Genomic DNA, 14,561 nt, shown 5'->3' on the forward strand with positions numbered 1-14,561 from the left:
GTCAAGAAGTAGAATATGGATTGACCAACCACTGGTAGTACCAAACATCCTGGAGTTGTAGAATACTGGGAACAATCTTCCTGGTCCTGAGTTAGGTCCTGTCTCTGTGAGGCCTGACCAGACTACACCTCCTTCTCAATCTGAAAGAAGCCTGGGATTCTTCCCAACTTGCTACATATCTGACATTGTTTTATTTTCTCACACATTTTTAACCCTTCCATTTATTAGGTGACTTAAATGAATTTCTGTTCTTGGGATCAAAGACATTTATATGGGTCCCACAGCAAAATGACTCAAAGCTCTCCTTTTCTCTTTATTAACTGTAACACAACCTCAGATCTCCTCTCTGACAGCGTACATATAACCTCACAAATTTAAGGGCTACTCTGCCAATTATTTGCAATGAGAGAAAGAAAAAAAATGGCTAGTGAAGCCTATCTCCCTTGGATTGTCTTAAAATCGCCATCGTTGCATTTTTTCTGTTGCCACATATAGACCACAATTTACTTTCAAGTAGATGTAGAAGATTAGCCGCAGTGAGTCAAGAATGAAAACCCAAAATCCTATGGGAGCTTCAGTAGTCTATCTTCTGTGGCACTGACAGATTCCCTCCTGTGACTTTTGAGTTAAGGCTCAGGGGTCAATCTCTACATTGACAAAATCTGATTCTTCTGATCCCTATAGAATAAAATTGGTTGCCAAAGCTATTCCAGCACTGGGAAAAGGTCAGGTTATATCAAAAATTAATGAGCCAGCCCCCACAAAGCTTCTGTACCTTCTCCAACTCATTATTCCTCCCTCCCCCAAAAACACACCATTCATCCCTCTAGCAGTTATTCTCAATCATAGGTATTTAGAAGTAGGGGGTGATTGGGGGGACATGTTGGTTGACTTGATGACTTGGTTTGAGTAATATTAAAATTTAGTGACCAGAGATGCTAAACACCCTATAATGGACATAAATAGACCAAAAAAGTTCCATACAACGATGAATCATTCTATCAAAATGCTAATAGCACTTCCCTTGAGAAACATTGAGCCCTCTCCAACATTTGGGGCAGACAAAAAGCAAGAAAGAAAGGCAAACTGAAGAGAGGAGAGCAGTAAGAGAACAAGCAATGCACCCCATCATAAGTGAAGCAGTCTAGTAAAGGCTGTCCAAAGATCAGTCTCAGGCCCTGCTGACCTCCTTCTCCTCACCTCCAACAATAATACTCATGGCACACAGACTTCTTACTCTCATTCTCCCTACTGTGCAAAACAATCTTGGGCTCAGATTTAAATTACATCTTTTTAAAAATTGTGTCTTTATTTCCGCATCTTTTCATTTGTTCTAATTATGATAGTTTCTGAGCAACTAATATTGGTAATAGTAATAGATAATATCAACTGAAAATTCTACCACATTGCTAAAGGGCTTAATTACTAAATTTGTACTATAATAGGTCTGTTGGAAAATTTGCTTTAGAGACTAATTCTTTAGGGCGTAACTCCTCAGAGGTTAGGCTTATGAATTACTACCATCTTCTGAAACACTTTTGTGAGCCACACTGGGGCTTGGCAGAAGGAAAGGTGAAAATTCTCTTGCTACCTCTCCCAAGCTCTTTGTTAAGTTCTAGGCAGTATCCAAAGAGACAACCTGCACAAATTTCACCACTGTGGAGAGACCAAATGGAAAGAGACAGCTCAGAAACTTCTGATTAAAGGGCAAATAGTTTAGAGGCAGTATACTTATGTCAGAGAGACAGGCCCATGGCACTTTCTGTAACACAGAGATGCCACAGCAAGGTAAAAGTTCAGCAAGAAACACTCACAGATTGAAAAGCTCCCCAGGATGGAAAAAGTCCAAAATGCAATTCTGTTTTAAATGAGGTGAAGTCTTGTTAGAACAAGAGCATATTATCACTAAAAATAAGGGTTTCCAACAAGTAAGGTCCTTGTAGATGAAAGCACCATGCCCCATAGAAATTCCTAGTATTGTAGACATTCCTAATATTGCTGTCCAATATGGTATCCACTAACTACATGTGGCTATGGAGCACTTGAAATGTGGCTGGCATGAATGAAGGACTGAGTTTCTAATTTAATTTTAATTCATTTAAATAAAAATAGATAAACGTGGCTAGTTGCTACTGTATTGAACAATGCAGGAAAAGGTTTAGACCATGATTTGGGAAAATGACATAAGAGATTATCGCAAAAAAATCTTACATATCTTCTGACTACCTGGAAAATACTTTCTCAGTGCACTCCCTGCCAGAGAGGGACAATTCGTAAGAAGTCACAACATAAAAAAACATCAGAAAAGAGTAGTGCTTTCAAAATGTTAGCATGCGGGGCACCTGGGTAGCTCGGTCGGTTAAGTGTCCGACTTCAGTTCAGGTCATGATCTCGTGGTTCGTGAGCTCAAGCCCCGCGTCTGGCTCTGTGCTGACAGCTCGGAGCCTGGAGCCTGTTTCCAATTCTGTGTCTCCCTCTCTCTCTCTGACTCTCCCCCGTTCATGCTCTGTCTCTCTTGGTCTCAAAAATAAATAAACGTTAAAAAAAAATTTTTTTTAATAAATAAATAATATAAAATGTTAGCATCCATCAGAATCACCTGGAGGTCTTATTTGTTGTAAATTTTGTGGATGTATCTAACAATTACAAGGGCCAGACACACAGCAAGGTGGAACTCAAACCTGCCAGGACACTCTACATCTAATTCCTGCATTGGCCCTGTCTTGGAGTCAAAATGAGGCTTTCTATTAGAATAATGTAACTGTCTCAGGTCTAGGTCAGGGTTACCACCATTCCAACACAGTTCTAGAAGAGTATCAAAAGAACACATGTTATATTAAAATTTTTATTTATCACTCAAAGGGCATAGGTTGAAGATAAACCCTTTCCATATTTCCAAAGAAACAGAAATAAAAGGTTTTAGAATAAAAACATTTCTACAAATATTCTGTGGTCTTTTTTGTATTACCTATAAAATCTGTTCTAGGATCAGTGGTCATTTGGGAGGATATATTTCTTTTGAGGGTTGTCATTTCTTTATGTTCTTTATGTACTTATACATGAGTTACTTTAACATTAAGAGACCACCCCATGAAAAAACAATTCCTTAGATGTGGTGTATGTGTGTACACACATACGGTCACACACACAACAGAATATTACGCGGTCATAAAAAGAATTAAATCTTGGGATGCCTAAGTGGCTCAGTCAGTTAAGCATTCAACTCTTGATTTAAATTCAGGTCATGATGGGGCGCCTGGGTGGCTCGGTCGGTTAAGCGGCCGACTTCGGCTCAGGTCATGATCTCGCGGTCCGTGAGTTCGAGCCCCGTGTCGGGCTCTGTGCTGACAGCTCAGAGCCTGGAGCCCATTTCAGATTCTGTGTCTCCCTCTCTCTGACCCTCCCCTGTTCATGCTCTGTCTCTCCCTGTCTCAAAAATAAATAAAACGTTAAAAAAAAAAAAATTCAGGTCATGATCTCATGGTTTGTGAGATGGAGTCCCATATCGGGCTCCATGCTGACAGTGCAGAACTTGCTTGGGAATTTCTGTCTCCCTCTCCCTGCCCCTCTCTCTCACTCAAAATAAACAAACTTAAAAAAAAAAAAAAAACAATTAAATCATTCCATTCATGACAACATGGATAGACCTAGCAGGTATTATGCTTAGCAAAATAAGTCAGACTGAGAAAGAAAAATACCCTATAATTTCACCTATATGTGGAATCTAAAAGACAAAACAAATGAATAAACAAAGCAGAATCAGACCTGTAAATACAGAGAACTGATGGTTGCCAGAGGGGAGGGAGGTGGGAAGATGGGCAAAAATGGGTGAAGGGGAGGGGGAGATACAGGCTTCCAGTAATGGAATGAAAAAGTAACAGGAATAAAAGTCACAGGATAGGGAATATGGTCAATGATATAGTAATAGCATTGTATGGTGACAGACGGTAGATACATTTGTGGTAAGCATAGCAGAACATAGAGAGAAGTTGAATCAATGTTGTACACCTGAAACTAATATAACATTCTGTGTCAACTAAAACATTTTTTTTTTGAGACAGAGATAAAGAGGCGGGGTGGGGGGGAGAGGAGGAGACAGAGAGGGAGAAGAGAGACAGAGAGGGAGAAGAGGAGAGACAGAAGAGGAGAGAGGGCGAGGAGGAGAGAGAGAGAGGGCGAGGAGGAGAGAGAGAGAGAGAGAGGGAGAGGAGGAGGAGAGAGAGGGAGAGGAGGAGAGAGAGGGAGGGAGAGGAGGAGAGAGAGGGAGGGAGAGGAGGAGAGGGAGGGAGAGGAGGAGGAGAGGGAGGGAGAGGGGGAGGAGAGGGAGGGAGAGGGGGAGGAGAGGGAGGGAGAGGGGGAGGAGAGGGAGGGAGAGGGGGAGGAGAGGGAGGGAGAGGGGGAGGAGAGGGAGGGAGAGGGGGAGGAGAGGGAGGGAGAGGGGGGAGAGAGGGGGAGAGGGGGGAGAGGGAGGGGGAGGGGGAGGGGAGGGAGGGGGAGGGGGAGGGGAGGGAGGGGGAGGGGAGGGGGGAGGGGGGGGGAGGGGGAGGGGAGGGAGGGGAGGGGGAGGGGAGGGGGGAGGGGGAGGGGGAGGGGGAGTGAGAGAGGGAGAGGGTGAGTGAGAGAGGGAGAGGGGGAGTGAGAGGGAGGGAGAGGGGGAGTGAGGGAGGGAGAGGGGGAGTGAGGGAGGGAGAGGGGGAGAGAGGGCGGGAGAGGGGGAGAGAGGGCGGGAGAGGGGGAGAGAGGGCGGGAGAGGGGGAGAGAGGGAGGGAGAGGGGGAGAGAGGGAGAGGAGGACAGAGACAGAGGGAGAGGAGGGGGGGAGAGAGAGAGAAGGAGGGAGGGAGGGGAGGAGGAGAGAGGGGAGAGAGAGTGGGTATGCACACGAGCAGGGGAGAGGGAGAGAGAATTTTAAGCAGGCTCCACACCCAGTGCTGAGCCCAACACGGGGCTTAATCCCACAACTGTAGGATCATGACCTGAGCCAAAATCAAGAGTTGGACCCCTTAACTGACTGAGCCAACCAGGTGCCCCATTTTTTTTAAAGAAATTTCCTTGACTATTCTTCTCAATAGCCTTCTTTTTTGCCTCCTTCACTCCCCTCTTTCTTAATGTTCCAAAAAGAAAGCCTTCATTCAGAATACATTGCTGCAACAAATAGGACATGAAGCCTTAAAATAACATCAGAATCCAGTACTGTTCATTTCCCTCACCAACAATCCTTCTCCCTTCTTCAAACTCCCAATATTCCTCAGTTAGTACTTTCACAAAGTTTAAGAGTGATCCTTGGGTCCTAGAAATTTGGGGAAACAGGCATCATTTCTCAACATTTATAGAGCCCCCAAGTAGTCACACAACAAATACTATGTACATCACTTTCTTAGGCTACTGAGTTTATTAATGCTGTATCTCTTTTACAGGTAGGGAAACTGTAGCAAAATGAAGCTAAATGATTAAAATCTAGTCCCAGAACAACAATCCCTTCAGCAGTATTACTTTAGCAGTGGTTCTCACCGCTGGCAGTTTCCTGCCCCCACCCCAAGAGGACATATGGTAACGTCTGGAGACACTTTTGACTATAGAGAGTGCTACCAGAATCTAGTGGGTAGAGGCCAAGGACCCTACCAAACATGCTACAGTGCACAGGCCAGCCCCTCCCCTACCCCACCCCCAAAGAACTGCCTGGCTCAGAGTGTCAACAGTGTTAAGGATGAGAACCCCTGCTTCGCTGGCAATTCTAGCATTACTTTCTTTGCCCCCCTAATCAATAAAGAATGGCTCCCTCTACAATTTGATCCTTGTACAGTATTTACACAGGAACATGCCAATCAAGTATTATTTCTGGCCTTCTATACTTTCTAATTACTTTAAAAATATAAGATCCATGTGAACCACAGAGGAAAATGAGGAAAGCTAGCAAAGTCTGGCTTCTTTCCTTTAAGGAGAAAACCTAGCAAAGACCAGGTCCTTGAGCTAGCAACCTCCAGGCCCTGAGCTATGGTGTGTATCTGGCTGCTCACCTGGACTTTTCTGTTGTTAAAGTGCTTTGCAACTCCCTTTTCTCTACTTTGCTTATCTCTAAGCACATGCATTATTCCAGAGCAGTAATGATGTATGCTTATGGGAATCTCCAGAGATCTACAGACCCTAATTGTCTATTTCGTTCAGTAAATTGTACTCATTACTAAGTCACGTGAGACACTGAAGGACATCAGTCTTTCTGGCTGCCCTTTGTATGAGCCTGGGTAATGGGACATTATCTGCCAAAGGCTCCACAGTATTGAATTGAGATGCTTAAAACAACCCTCCGTCCAGTTTTTCAGCTGAGTACCTTTTTTTTTTTTTAACCTCCTGTCTCTTTGCTAACCATCCTTAGCTCTGCTTAGATCTGTATCAATTATGATTCTTCTCTTCAAGGAGTCTGGTTTTAGTTTAAGCTCTTGAAGCCATGAAACTCAGAAAAGTTATGACATTCTTTCAACTTATCCTTCCTGGACCTCCACCTGTACTCTGAGAAGGGCACACCAAACAGTATGTTTCTCCCTCTGGTCTTAAAAATCTTCAGCACAAATGAAAATCTAAAGCCAGCTCTGAGTTTAATGCTCCCAATGCCCATATCCATTATACTTAGTACTGCAAAGAGAGGAGAGAATGGACACATGACTTCCAGTGACAATGGATAAAATAACATGGAACAGGTAGAACCACCTGCTAGCTATTATCCACCAAAGTGGGAATCATCAACTCTGTGATAAGTGGTTTCCTTCCTGGGGAAAAAAATTAATGAAGGAAAAGTTAAGCACAGTAAGCCATGGAAGAAGAGGATGCTTGGAGAGAGAACTATATGCAGCAGAACATGAGGATACAACTATAAGAAAAAGGCCATTAGGCCTGGTTCCCTTCTCTACAGCATTTATCAGGAAGGTCAACCAGCTCCTCCCATGTAAATCACATCCCATACAAACTCACTGAAAATTCTTGCATTAAGATATTTCCATGCATAACTTCCATCCCATCACCCTATTGAATTTTGTCTTCATAATTGTTGATTTCCATGGTGTCTGTTAGTTGAATCAATATAGGCTTTGGGAAACTTTCACAGAGTACCTCATTGTACTGACTCCAAGAAGCTACTGAGACCAGAGCCTCTATGACAGTAAACCCAGGAAAATGGCAGAGAATGCCTTTGACTTACCCTGGAGTAGAGGGTGAGAGAGCCTTCAAACACACTTACATCCTCATAACCCATCAGCTCTGCTGCTTTTCATCACTCACTCACTTCTGCATATTGGACCACCACTGATCGATCACCAACTGTCAAAGACAAAAAGTAAAAGAATGAATTAGGCCACAAGTTCCATAACTTCAAGTCCAGAGTCACTGCTCAAGTAAATTTGTGAGTAGCCTAAGTGTTTAACATATAGACGCAAACACATATAATGGCTCAAGCTCAATAAAAGTTTATCTCTGGTTCCCATATACATACTGAACAGGTGAACAGGTCAGTGGAGTGGCTCTCCCTCATGCAGTGATCCAGGCACCAAGGCTAATGAATGTCCTGCCACCTTTTTTAAAACTAAATTTCCAAGCTTGCCCTAAGAATCCTCTCCATTCCAACCAGTCAGGCATGGAAAACAGCATGGAAGCTCACATAGGCATTCTCTTTATGTGTTCCCCCCCACTCTCCCCCATAAGTGGACTGCAACACTACTGCACTTCCATTCAGGTTCTAGTGGCTACAATCAGTAACATAGCCACACCTAAGCCAATGGCTGCTGGGCAGCTAATAGTTACTATCCATCATACAGGGGCTGGCTCCAGCCCAATCAAGATGACAGTGTTATGTTTGGTGTAGAGAGTTCTGGGTAAGACACTTGGCTTAGTTAGTTAACTGAATCTTGGTTCCTTGTTTGTTTGTTTGTTTGTTTATTTATTTATTTTAGCTGTAAAATACCTCCTTCCTCACAGGGTCAATGTAAGACTCAAAATGAGACAAAGCAGCACTTCCCAGACTTTAACATGCACACATAACACCTGGCCTCCTTGATGAAATGCAGATTCCAATTCAGTAGGTCCTGCATGAAGCCTGAGAATCTGCATTTCCCACAAACTCCCCGATGATACCAGTGCTGCTGTTCTCTGACTACACTTTAAGTAACAAGAAGATAAAGAAAGAGAGTATTTTTGTAAGCCAAAAAGTAATCTGCAGATATCAAGACTTATCTTGGCACTAACTTGATTATAACTCCCAACTAGCTAGCACTTTTAGGATAGGTTTAGTCTAGGTACCATATAAAATTTCATAGAGTCACAGGATTTTGGAAATGAAAAGAATTTAAGTGGTCACTGTTCTCTCTTATTTTCCAGAAAAGGAAATAAACTCAGAGATGTCAATACTGCCCCCCAAATCTCACAATAAATTAGGGTGCTGGAAAAAGAATGCAGAAATTTTTGACTTTTTTCTATTATTACATAAACTCAACTGATAACCTGAGAAACAAAGGGTAATTTTTATTCTTCTGCTAAAGCAATAACAGATACTATTCTAGCCCATACCCAAAAAGGTACCAGAAGGTAGCATTCACCAGTTTGGATCACCATGGTACTAAATGTAGGCAAGGTGTCACGGAAAAGACATCAAGAGATTTTCAAACAGACGTTCTTCCAAATGTAGTGATCTTCAAAGTTATGTTTCACATGTCCAAAATATGAACACAAATTAATTTCTATATACTCCCTGGCAAAAAACAAAAAGATTTTCAATATATACAGACTGGGTCACTATTATTTGGGGAACAATTAGCAAAAGAGAATTGGGGGCTGCAAATAGAAAAGAGAAAAAAATAATTAGCCAAGAAGCAGCAGTTTCTATGATAAACCCTAAAGATAAATAAAGGAATCTCAAGATTTTTTTTTAATCCCTGACATGTATGTTATTTTTGAACCTCTGAGATCATGGGGAGTCCTAGGAGCTTATAGTAAAAAATAGTGAAACATAGGACTTCAGAAGCGAAAAATAGAAGTCAAAAACCCCCAAGTTACAAGTCAGAAAAGTACTATCTTGAAATCAAATCAGATAGGCAGGGGTGGGGTGGGTGGGGAGAGAACCCTCTTACAATGCATGTTATCTTCAATGAAGCAACATGAATATCAAAGTGTCTTGATATTGAAATCACGAGGGAGTACTTATTGAGCAAGCAACGATAAATGGAAATCAATACTTGCACATCCATTATTAATTCAACATGAACAAAATACTACTAGCATCTTCATTCAGTGAGCAATTTTAAACATTTTAATAAAGGTAAAATGTTCTAAGAACTTCCGTAAGTTTACTTTTGTATGCTACCCACCCTGTCCCCCCGCCCCCAATCCTCATCCACCGTAGTGTCTTTAGCTCCTCAAATATTCTCTCATACTGACAATTTTCCACAACCTATTCTAGACTCTAGAATTTTTACCCTATTTTTGTGCCATGGATTCCACTCCCCACTCCCCTGGCCTTGACAGTCTATTGAAGCCTAAGAAACTCCTTCTCAGAATAATGTGCTAAATGTATAAGATAAAATATATAAGATTATGAAAGATGACCATCATACGGAAATACTTTTTCCACAGAGCACTCAGAATTCCATGAACCTAATATAAGACTATATAATGGGGAGTGACTCTTCTAGGATGATGAAAGTTTTTTCTTATAGGAAACAGCATGCAAAAAAGTTTTAAAAACCCAAAGATGCACATAAAGAATATTGCTGAGGATCAGTCAGTGAGGAAAAGAACAGCTGCAAAGAAAAGCCTGACCTTGAATTTCTACCCCAACTCAATGTTATTCATGCTGTGGCTTTAAAATGCCACATTAAGGAATTACTCAGAGAATTTTCTTGGCTCCAGCCCTGTAGACACAGCATATTCTGAGTCCTGATGGCAAGTGGAGAAGGCAACACTGAAGAAGTGAAGAAGGAGAGGAGTCTGAGCTCAGGTCCTAGTTCTCTACCACTAACTAGTTCTATCACTTAGTTCTTATTTGAAACTCTCTGCCTATAAAATGAGAAAGTTGAGTTAAACCACCTTTAGGGTTTCTTCCAACTCTGAATTATTAGGATTTTAAGACAATGCATAATCATTTCTCTGGGAAGAAGTATTAGTGAGATTTCTTTTTGCCCTAGGCTCACAGTATGAAATTACCTTCTGTAAGAGAATTTTTCAGAGGCTTCAGAAATACCTTATGGGAGTCACCATGCCACAGAATTTAAGACTGGAAGAGATTTTAATAGACACACACCACCTCAGCAATCCCAGTGATCGGGCAAGAAAACGGAGGCTCAGAAAGGCAAAGATTTATTTGAGGTCACATAATGAAGCAAAAGACTGTTGTGACTACCGCCATCTAGCACCAGCAGGATTTCAGGATTCGGCATTGGTAGTAAAGACCAGCTAATCAGCTCTCTTGGAGACAGAAATAAACCTCAAATAAGCTGAGCCACAGGAAGGGAACTGCACGAGGAAGCAGGTGACTGGGGTAATGACACCCAGAGGCAGCATCCTGCAGCTCAAGCAGGGTCAAAACGGAGGCTCCCATATACATTATAACCTCACTGTCAACAGCACTCTCCTCTTTCAAATATGGCTACAAACTCCATCTCAAAGAACAATCAGTAACAAAGAAAGAATAGCTATTTCAAAACAGGGGAATGGATAAGTGAACCCTGGCTAATAAGGTTAATAAAACCAAAATTCAAGATTTGGAATAATGTAATCTTGAAAGAAGAGCACTAGCTAAGAAAACCTTAAAATATTTGTTAGGAATTTCTAAGTTTTGGAAGAAACTGATTCAGAATAACTTTGACCTACCTTCTGTGGACAGCCCTGAAGTACAGTAACTTAACCACCACTGTTTAACTAATATTCTCACCACTATCTTTACAGCATGTAATTACTGGATATTCATCAGGTTTAAAAGTTACATGTATATTTCCATAGTCCTATCCATGTGTGTAAACTAGCTTTATATGCAAAGAATTAGAAATTATTAAATTTTGGGGAATTTTGATTGAATCATAATTTCAACCTCACGTTCAATTAACCAAAACGTATGCCAAGAGCTTTTAAACCCTACGATACAATGCTTAATTGTCAGTTTACCCTCTGCCCTTTCTCCTACACACCACCAGCAAATTGTACCCATTCCTCAATCCCCGTAACACACATTATTCCCACCTAATATAAACAGTTCTGGCCTTGAGAACTTTTTTTTTTTAGATTCTTTTTGACAGCTGACACAGCCTTTCACAATCTGGAGGCGACGCACCATTGGTTTGCCAGCTCTGTGTTTCATCTCCTCCAGGAATTCCAGAGACAGCAGTGCCATCTACTGGTAGGGAGGGCACAACTTATTTCTGGAAGCCTATGGGTGACAGGAGCCAAGGACCTGAAAGAATGGCAGGCTAGATTTGTGTCTTTGTGAGCCTTTCTTTTCTAGAGCATGTAACGAACCTAACTGATGCTTACAACCTGAGAAGCGGAACCTCCACAGGAGTCTCCATCACGAAAGGCAGGTCCTGTGGAAGCCATATACAGCCCAGCCAGGCTAGCCAATAATGAGCTCTGCCTGGAAATGCCTCCTCAAGGCTCTAAGGCAAGCAGCGGAGCCTCACTGAATTAAACATTTCCTCCAGTGCTTCTGTATCAGATGATCTCACCCATGCCCCACCTGTGGCAATGTTATCCAGCTGTATCTTGTAGCACAGGTCTTAGGGAAGATGCTCAGACCCCTCTCAATGTGAAGGCTCTTATGTTTACACAATGTGACACAGATCCTGTGCAAAGGACACGATTGCTTAGGTATGCAGGTCGGACTCTAATCTCTCTCATTTGCTCTCCATCCTCCCCGCTCTTGACCCAGAGGACAGAAATGACAGAAATGAAATGATTTTGTGGTTGCGTGGAAAGCAACATTAGTGGGCTTTCATTGAATCAGAAAATAAAACCTTGTCTTGCAGGTCACTGAGGCACACTGCTTCCCTCAAGATGAACTAAGCCAGCCCATCTCCCTCTTTTCCCTAGGATAAGCCTATAAATGTTTCTCTACCTTTTTAAAACCCCTGCCTCTCCGCCAAAGGCTAAATGTAAACATAGTGTGACCTTTATCTGATTTACATAAATGACATTTTTCTAAACATAAAAGCACATCTTTTCAAACTATACCACCTACTCCACCTTCAGAATTCCTTCTCCCCACCATCACATGCCACCTAAAAAAAAAAAAAAAAAAAAAAAAAAAAAAAAAACACTGACAAATTTAATTATTCCCACTAATTATACTTTATATTCCAATCTATCAGGTGATGATCTATATTCACTTTACTAGGGTCATTTGTTACATCCCCCCAAAGCTTTGCAGCAACCTCTTTTACTTCCATTCACTTCAGACAACCATCAAAAAGTTGATTTGCTGCAGCTGATAAATGTCCTGATTTCCCCTAACAAATTTAAGTGTTCCCTCTTCAATTTGTTTTAACTTGCCAAGTAAATTGATTTCTTAGCAAGTGCAGGCACTTCACAGGCATGATGCGAGTCTTAGATGTTTGAAGCATTGCACTGTTTCCCGAAGAAACAAAACTTTGCATGGGGGAAGGTAAGAGTAATGAAAGGGCTTTGAAACAGCATGTCTCCAAGGAGTCAGGGAGACAGATTCTCATCCAGCTCACGCCAGAATAAGTTCGAAATAGATTACGGTGAAACTCCAGCATATGGTAAAAATCCTAATGACCGATGAGCCATTTACCAAGTAGACTACAAGATACATCCAACAAATTAGTGGAAAACTGAAGGGACTTTTAATATTTCATCATAAGATAGACAGTATGGCCTTGCTATTACAGGTCTGGGGAAATGGAGTAGGAAACCAGATGTGTTGCACACAACCGCCTCCCCCTTTTAAAGTAGGACTTAAAGGAGACATCCCTCCAGCCCCAACACACAAACCGTTTTGGCATCCAAATGGTCTTTAAACAGGCACTTTTCAAAGAATTGAGGTCTGAACAGGTGTAATTTACACCATGCCTTCCCTTCTCCCTACAGGCCATTAACACGCTTAAAATAATTACTCTCTCCAGCAGCCCAGAAAGACCTCAGTTTACAGAGATAATCCCCCCCCCCCACACACACACCCCAAATCCCTATCTTCTTGAAGGAGAATCTCACTGTGACGGTCTGGTCTGCAGTTCACTGCAGGCATTTCCCTCCTCACAGTTTACCAGTCATCAGTTTCGCTGTATCTATAATTCCTTAATGTAACCTCTTATTTAGACCAGCGCCCAACTGCTTTAAAATTTTTTTCTCACCCCTTAACGAAAACCTAGGTTCCCTCGGCAGGCTGAAAGCGTTCAGTTTCGATGCAACTCTGGGGTGCGAGCTGGCGTGCAGGTCCGGAGAGCCTTCTACCAGCAACACTTGGGCTCGGTCCACCGGTCAAGCCCCCCACCCCCGCCCGCACAGCTGCGCTAGGAATTCGGCTTGCTCGCCGCCGGATTAGTTCGAGTCCCGCCGCTTGGCTAAAGTGACACATTTTTTTTTTTTTTTTCCCTTTCCTTCTCACATGTGACAGGTCCCACTGCATTAAAGCCATCTTCTCCCAGGCCCCAGCCCAAGTCCGGCGTCCGTGATGCTCCCGCCCCACCACGCTCACTCTTTACCTGGGGAGGGGGCCGATACCAGCATCCCTCCAGGCGGGAAACAAAGGCAGAGACGAAGCTGCCAGGTGGGCAACTCCCCTCGGGCGGACTCGTCACCATGGTGAGGGGGCTGGGAAGGTGCATTTGGAGGGTAGGAAAAGGGAAAAAGGGAAACCGAGGCACCAACGGGCATGGCTGAGCCCGAGTCTGCATCCTACCCGGAGCAGAGCTGCTGGGGAGGGCGGACCCCAGACTTCTCCCTCCACCTCGCCCAGCCCTGCCCTGGCCACCCGCTGGTCCGCACCAGCCGCTGAGGGGCAGAGGGCCGCCCCGCAGCTGCGCTTACCTCAGGAGAAGCGCTCCGGCTCCCTCCGACGGCTCCGGAGAAAGCCCCGCCGCTCGCGCACGCGCACTCGCGCTCTCGTGCCTTCGCGCCCCCGCGCGCGCCTCTCCGTCCCGGCTCAGGCCCGCCCCGACACTGGCCGTCAGAGTCCGCGAGAGCCAATCAGGTTACAGGAAAGTCCCCCCGCCTATCACGTGGCCTGACCAGCCAATCACCAAATTGCCCTCGGCAACACCCGCTCCGATGTCCCTGGGGGTTCGGTTGCTACCGTGCGGAGCCGGTGCGAAGCGGGCACAAAGGGCTGGATTTGTTTTCCGGAGCTGTTTTTGCTCAATGAATGAATTAATACATCAATTGATATCTGAAATTCTAAATATGAATAGCTATCCCCTGGGTATCTTGTTAAAGAGGATTCAGATCCAGTAAATTTGTGATGGAAAACTGATACTCTGCCTTTCTAACCAGCTCTAGATGGTGATGATGATGCTCCTGATCTGAGGACTACGCTTTGAGTAGCAAGATTTTAAGGGCACCTGTGAGAAAATG

General features: G+C 43.4%; 1 protein-coding gene across 8 annotated transcripts in view; it reads right to left on the reverse strand.

Annotated features, from left to right (window-relative positions):
• The window catches only part of TMEM108 (transmembrane protein 108), a 359,971-nt gene extending 345,872 nt beyond the window's left edge, over positions 1-14,099 (reverse strand). For 6 of the 8 annotated variants that reach the window (XM_042956441.1, XM_042956442.1, XM_042956437.1 and 3 more), the window contains exons 1-2: positions 14,019-14,099; positions 7,192-7,310 (exon numbers count right to left, since the gene is read on the reverse strand). The gene's annotated coding sequence lies outside the window, so the exon portion shown is untranslated. Of the gene's footprint in view, positions 1-7,191; positions 7,311-12,206; positions 12,251-14,018 lie in introns of those variants that run through there. The other 2 variants (XM_042956439.1, XM_042956440.1) reach the window with 2 other exon arrangements.
• Positions 14,100-14,561: the final 462 nt, after the last annotated feature.

The sequence above is a fragment of the Panthera tigris genome, chromosome C2, assembly GCF_018350195.1.
Source record: "Panthera tigris isolate Pti1 chromosome C2, P.tigris_Pti1_mat1.1, whole genome shotgun sequence".
NCBI lineage: Eukaryota > Metazoa > Chordata > Mammalia > Carnivora > Felidae > Panthera > Panthera tigris.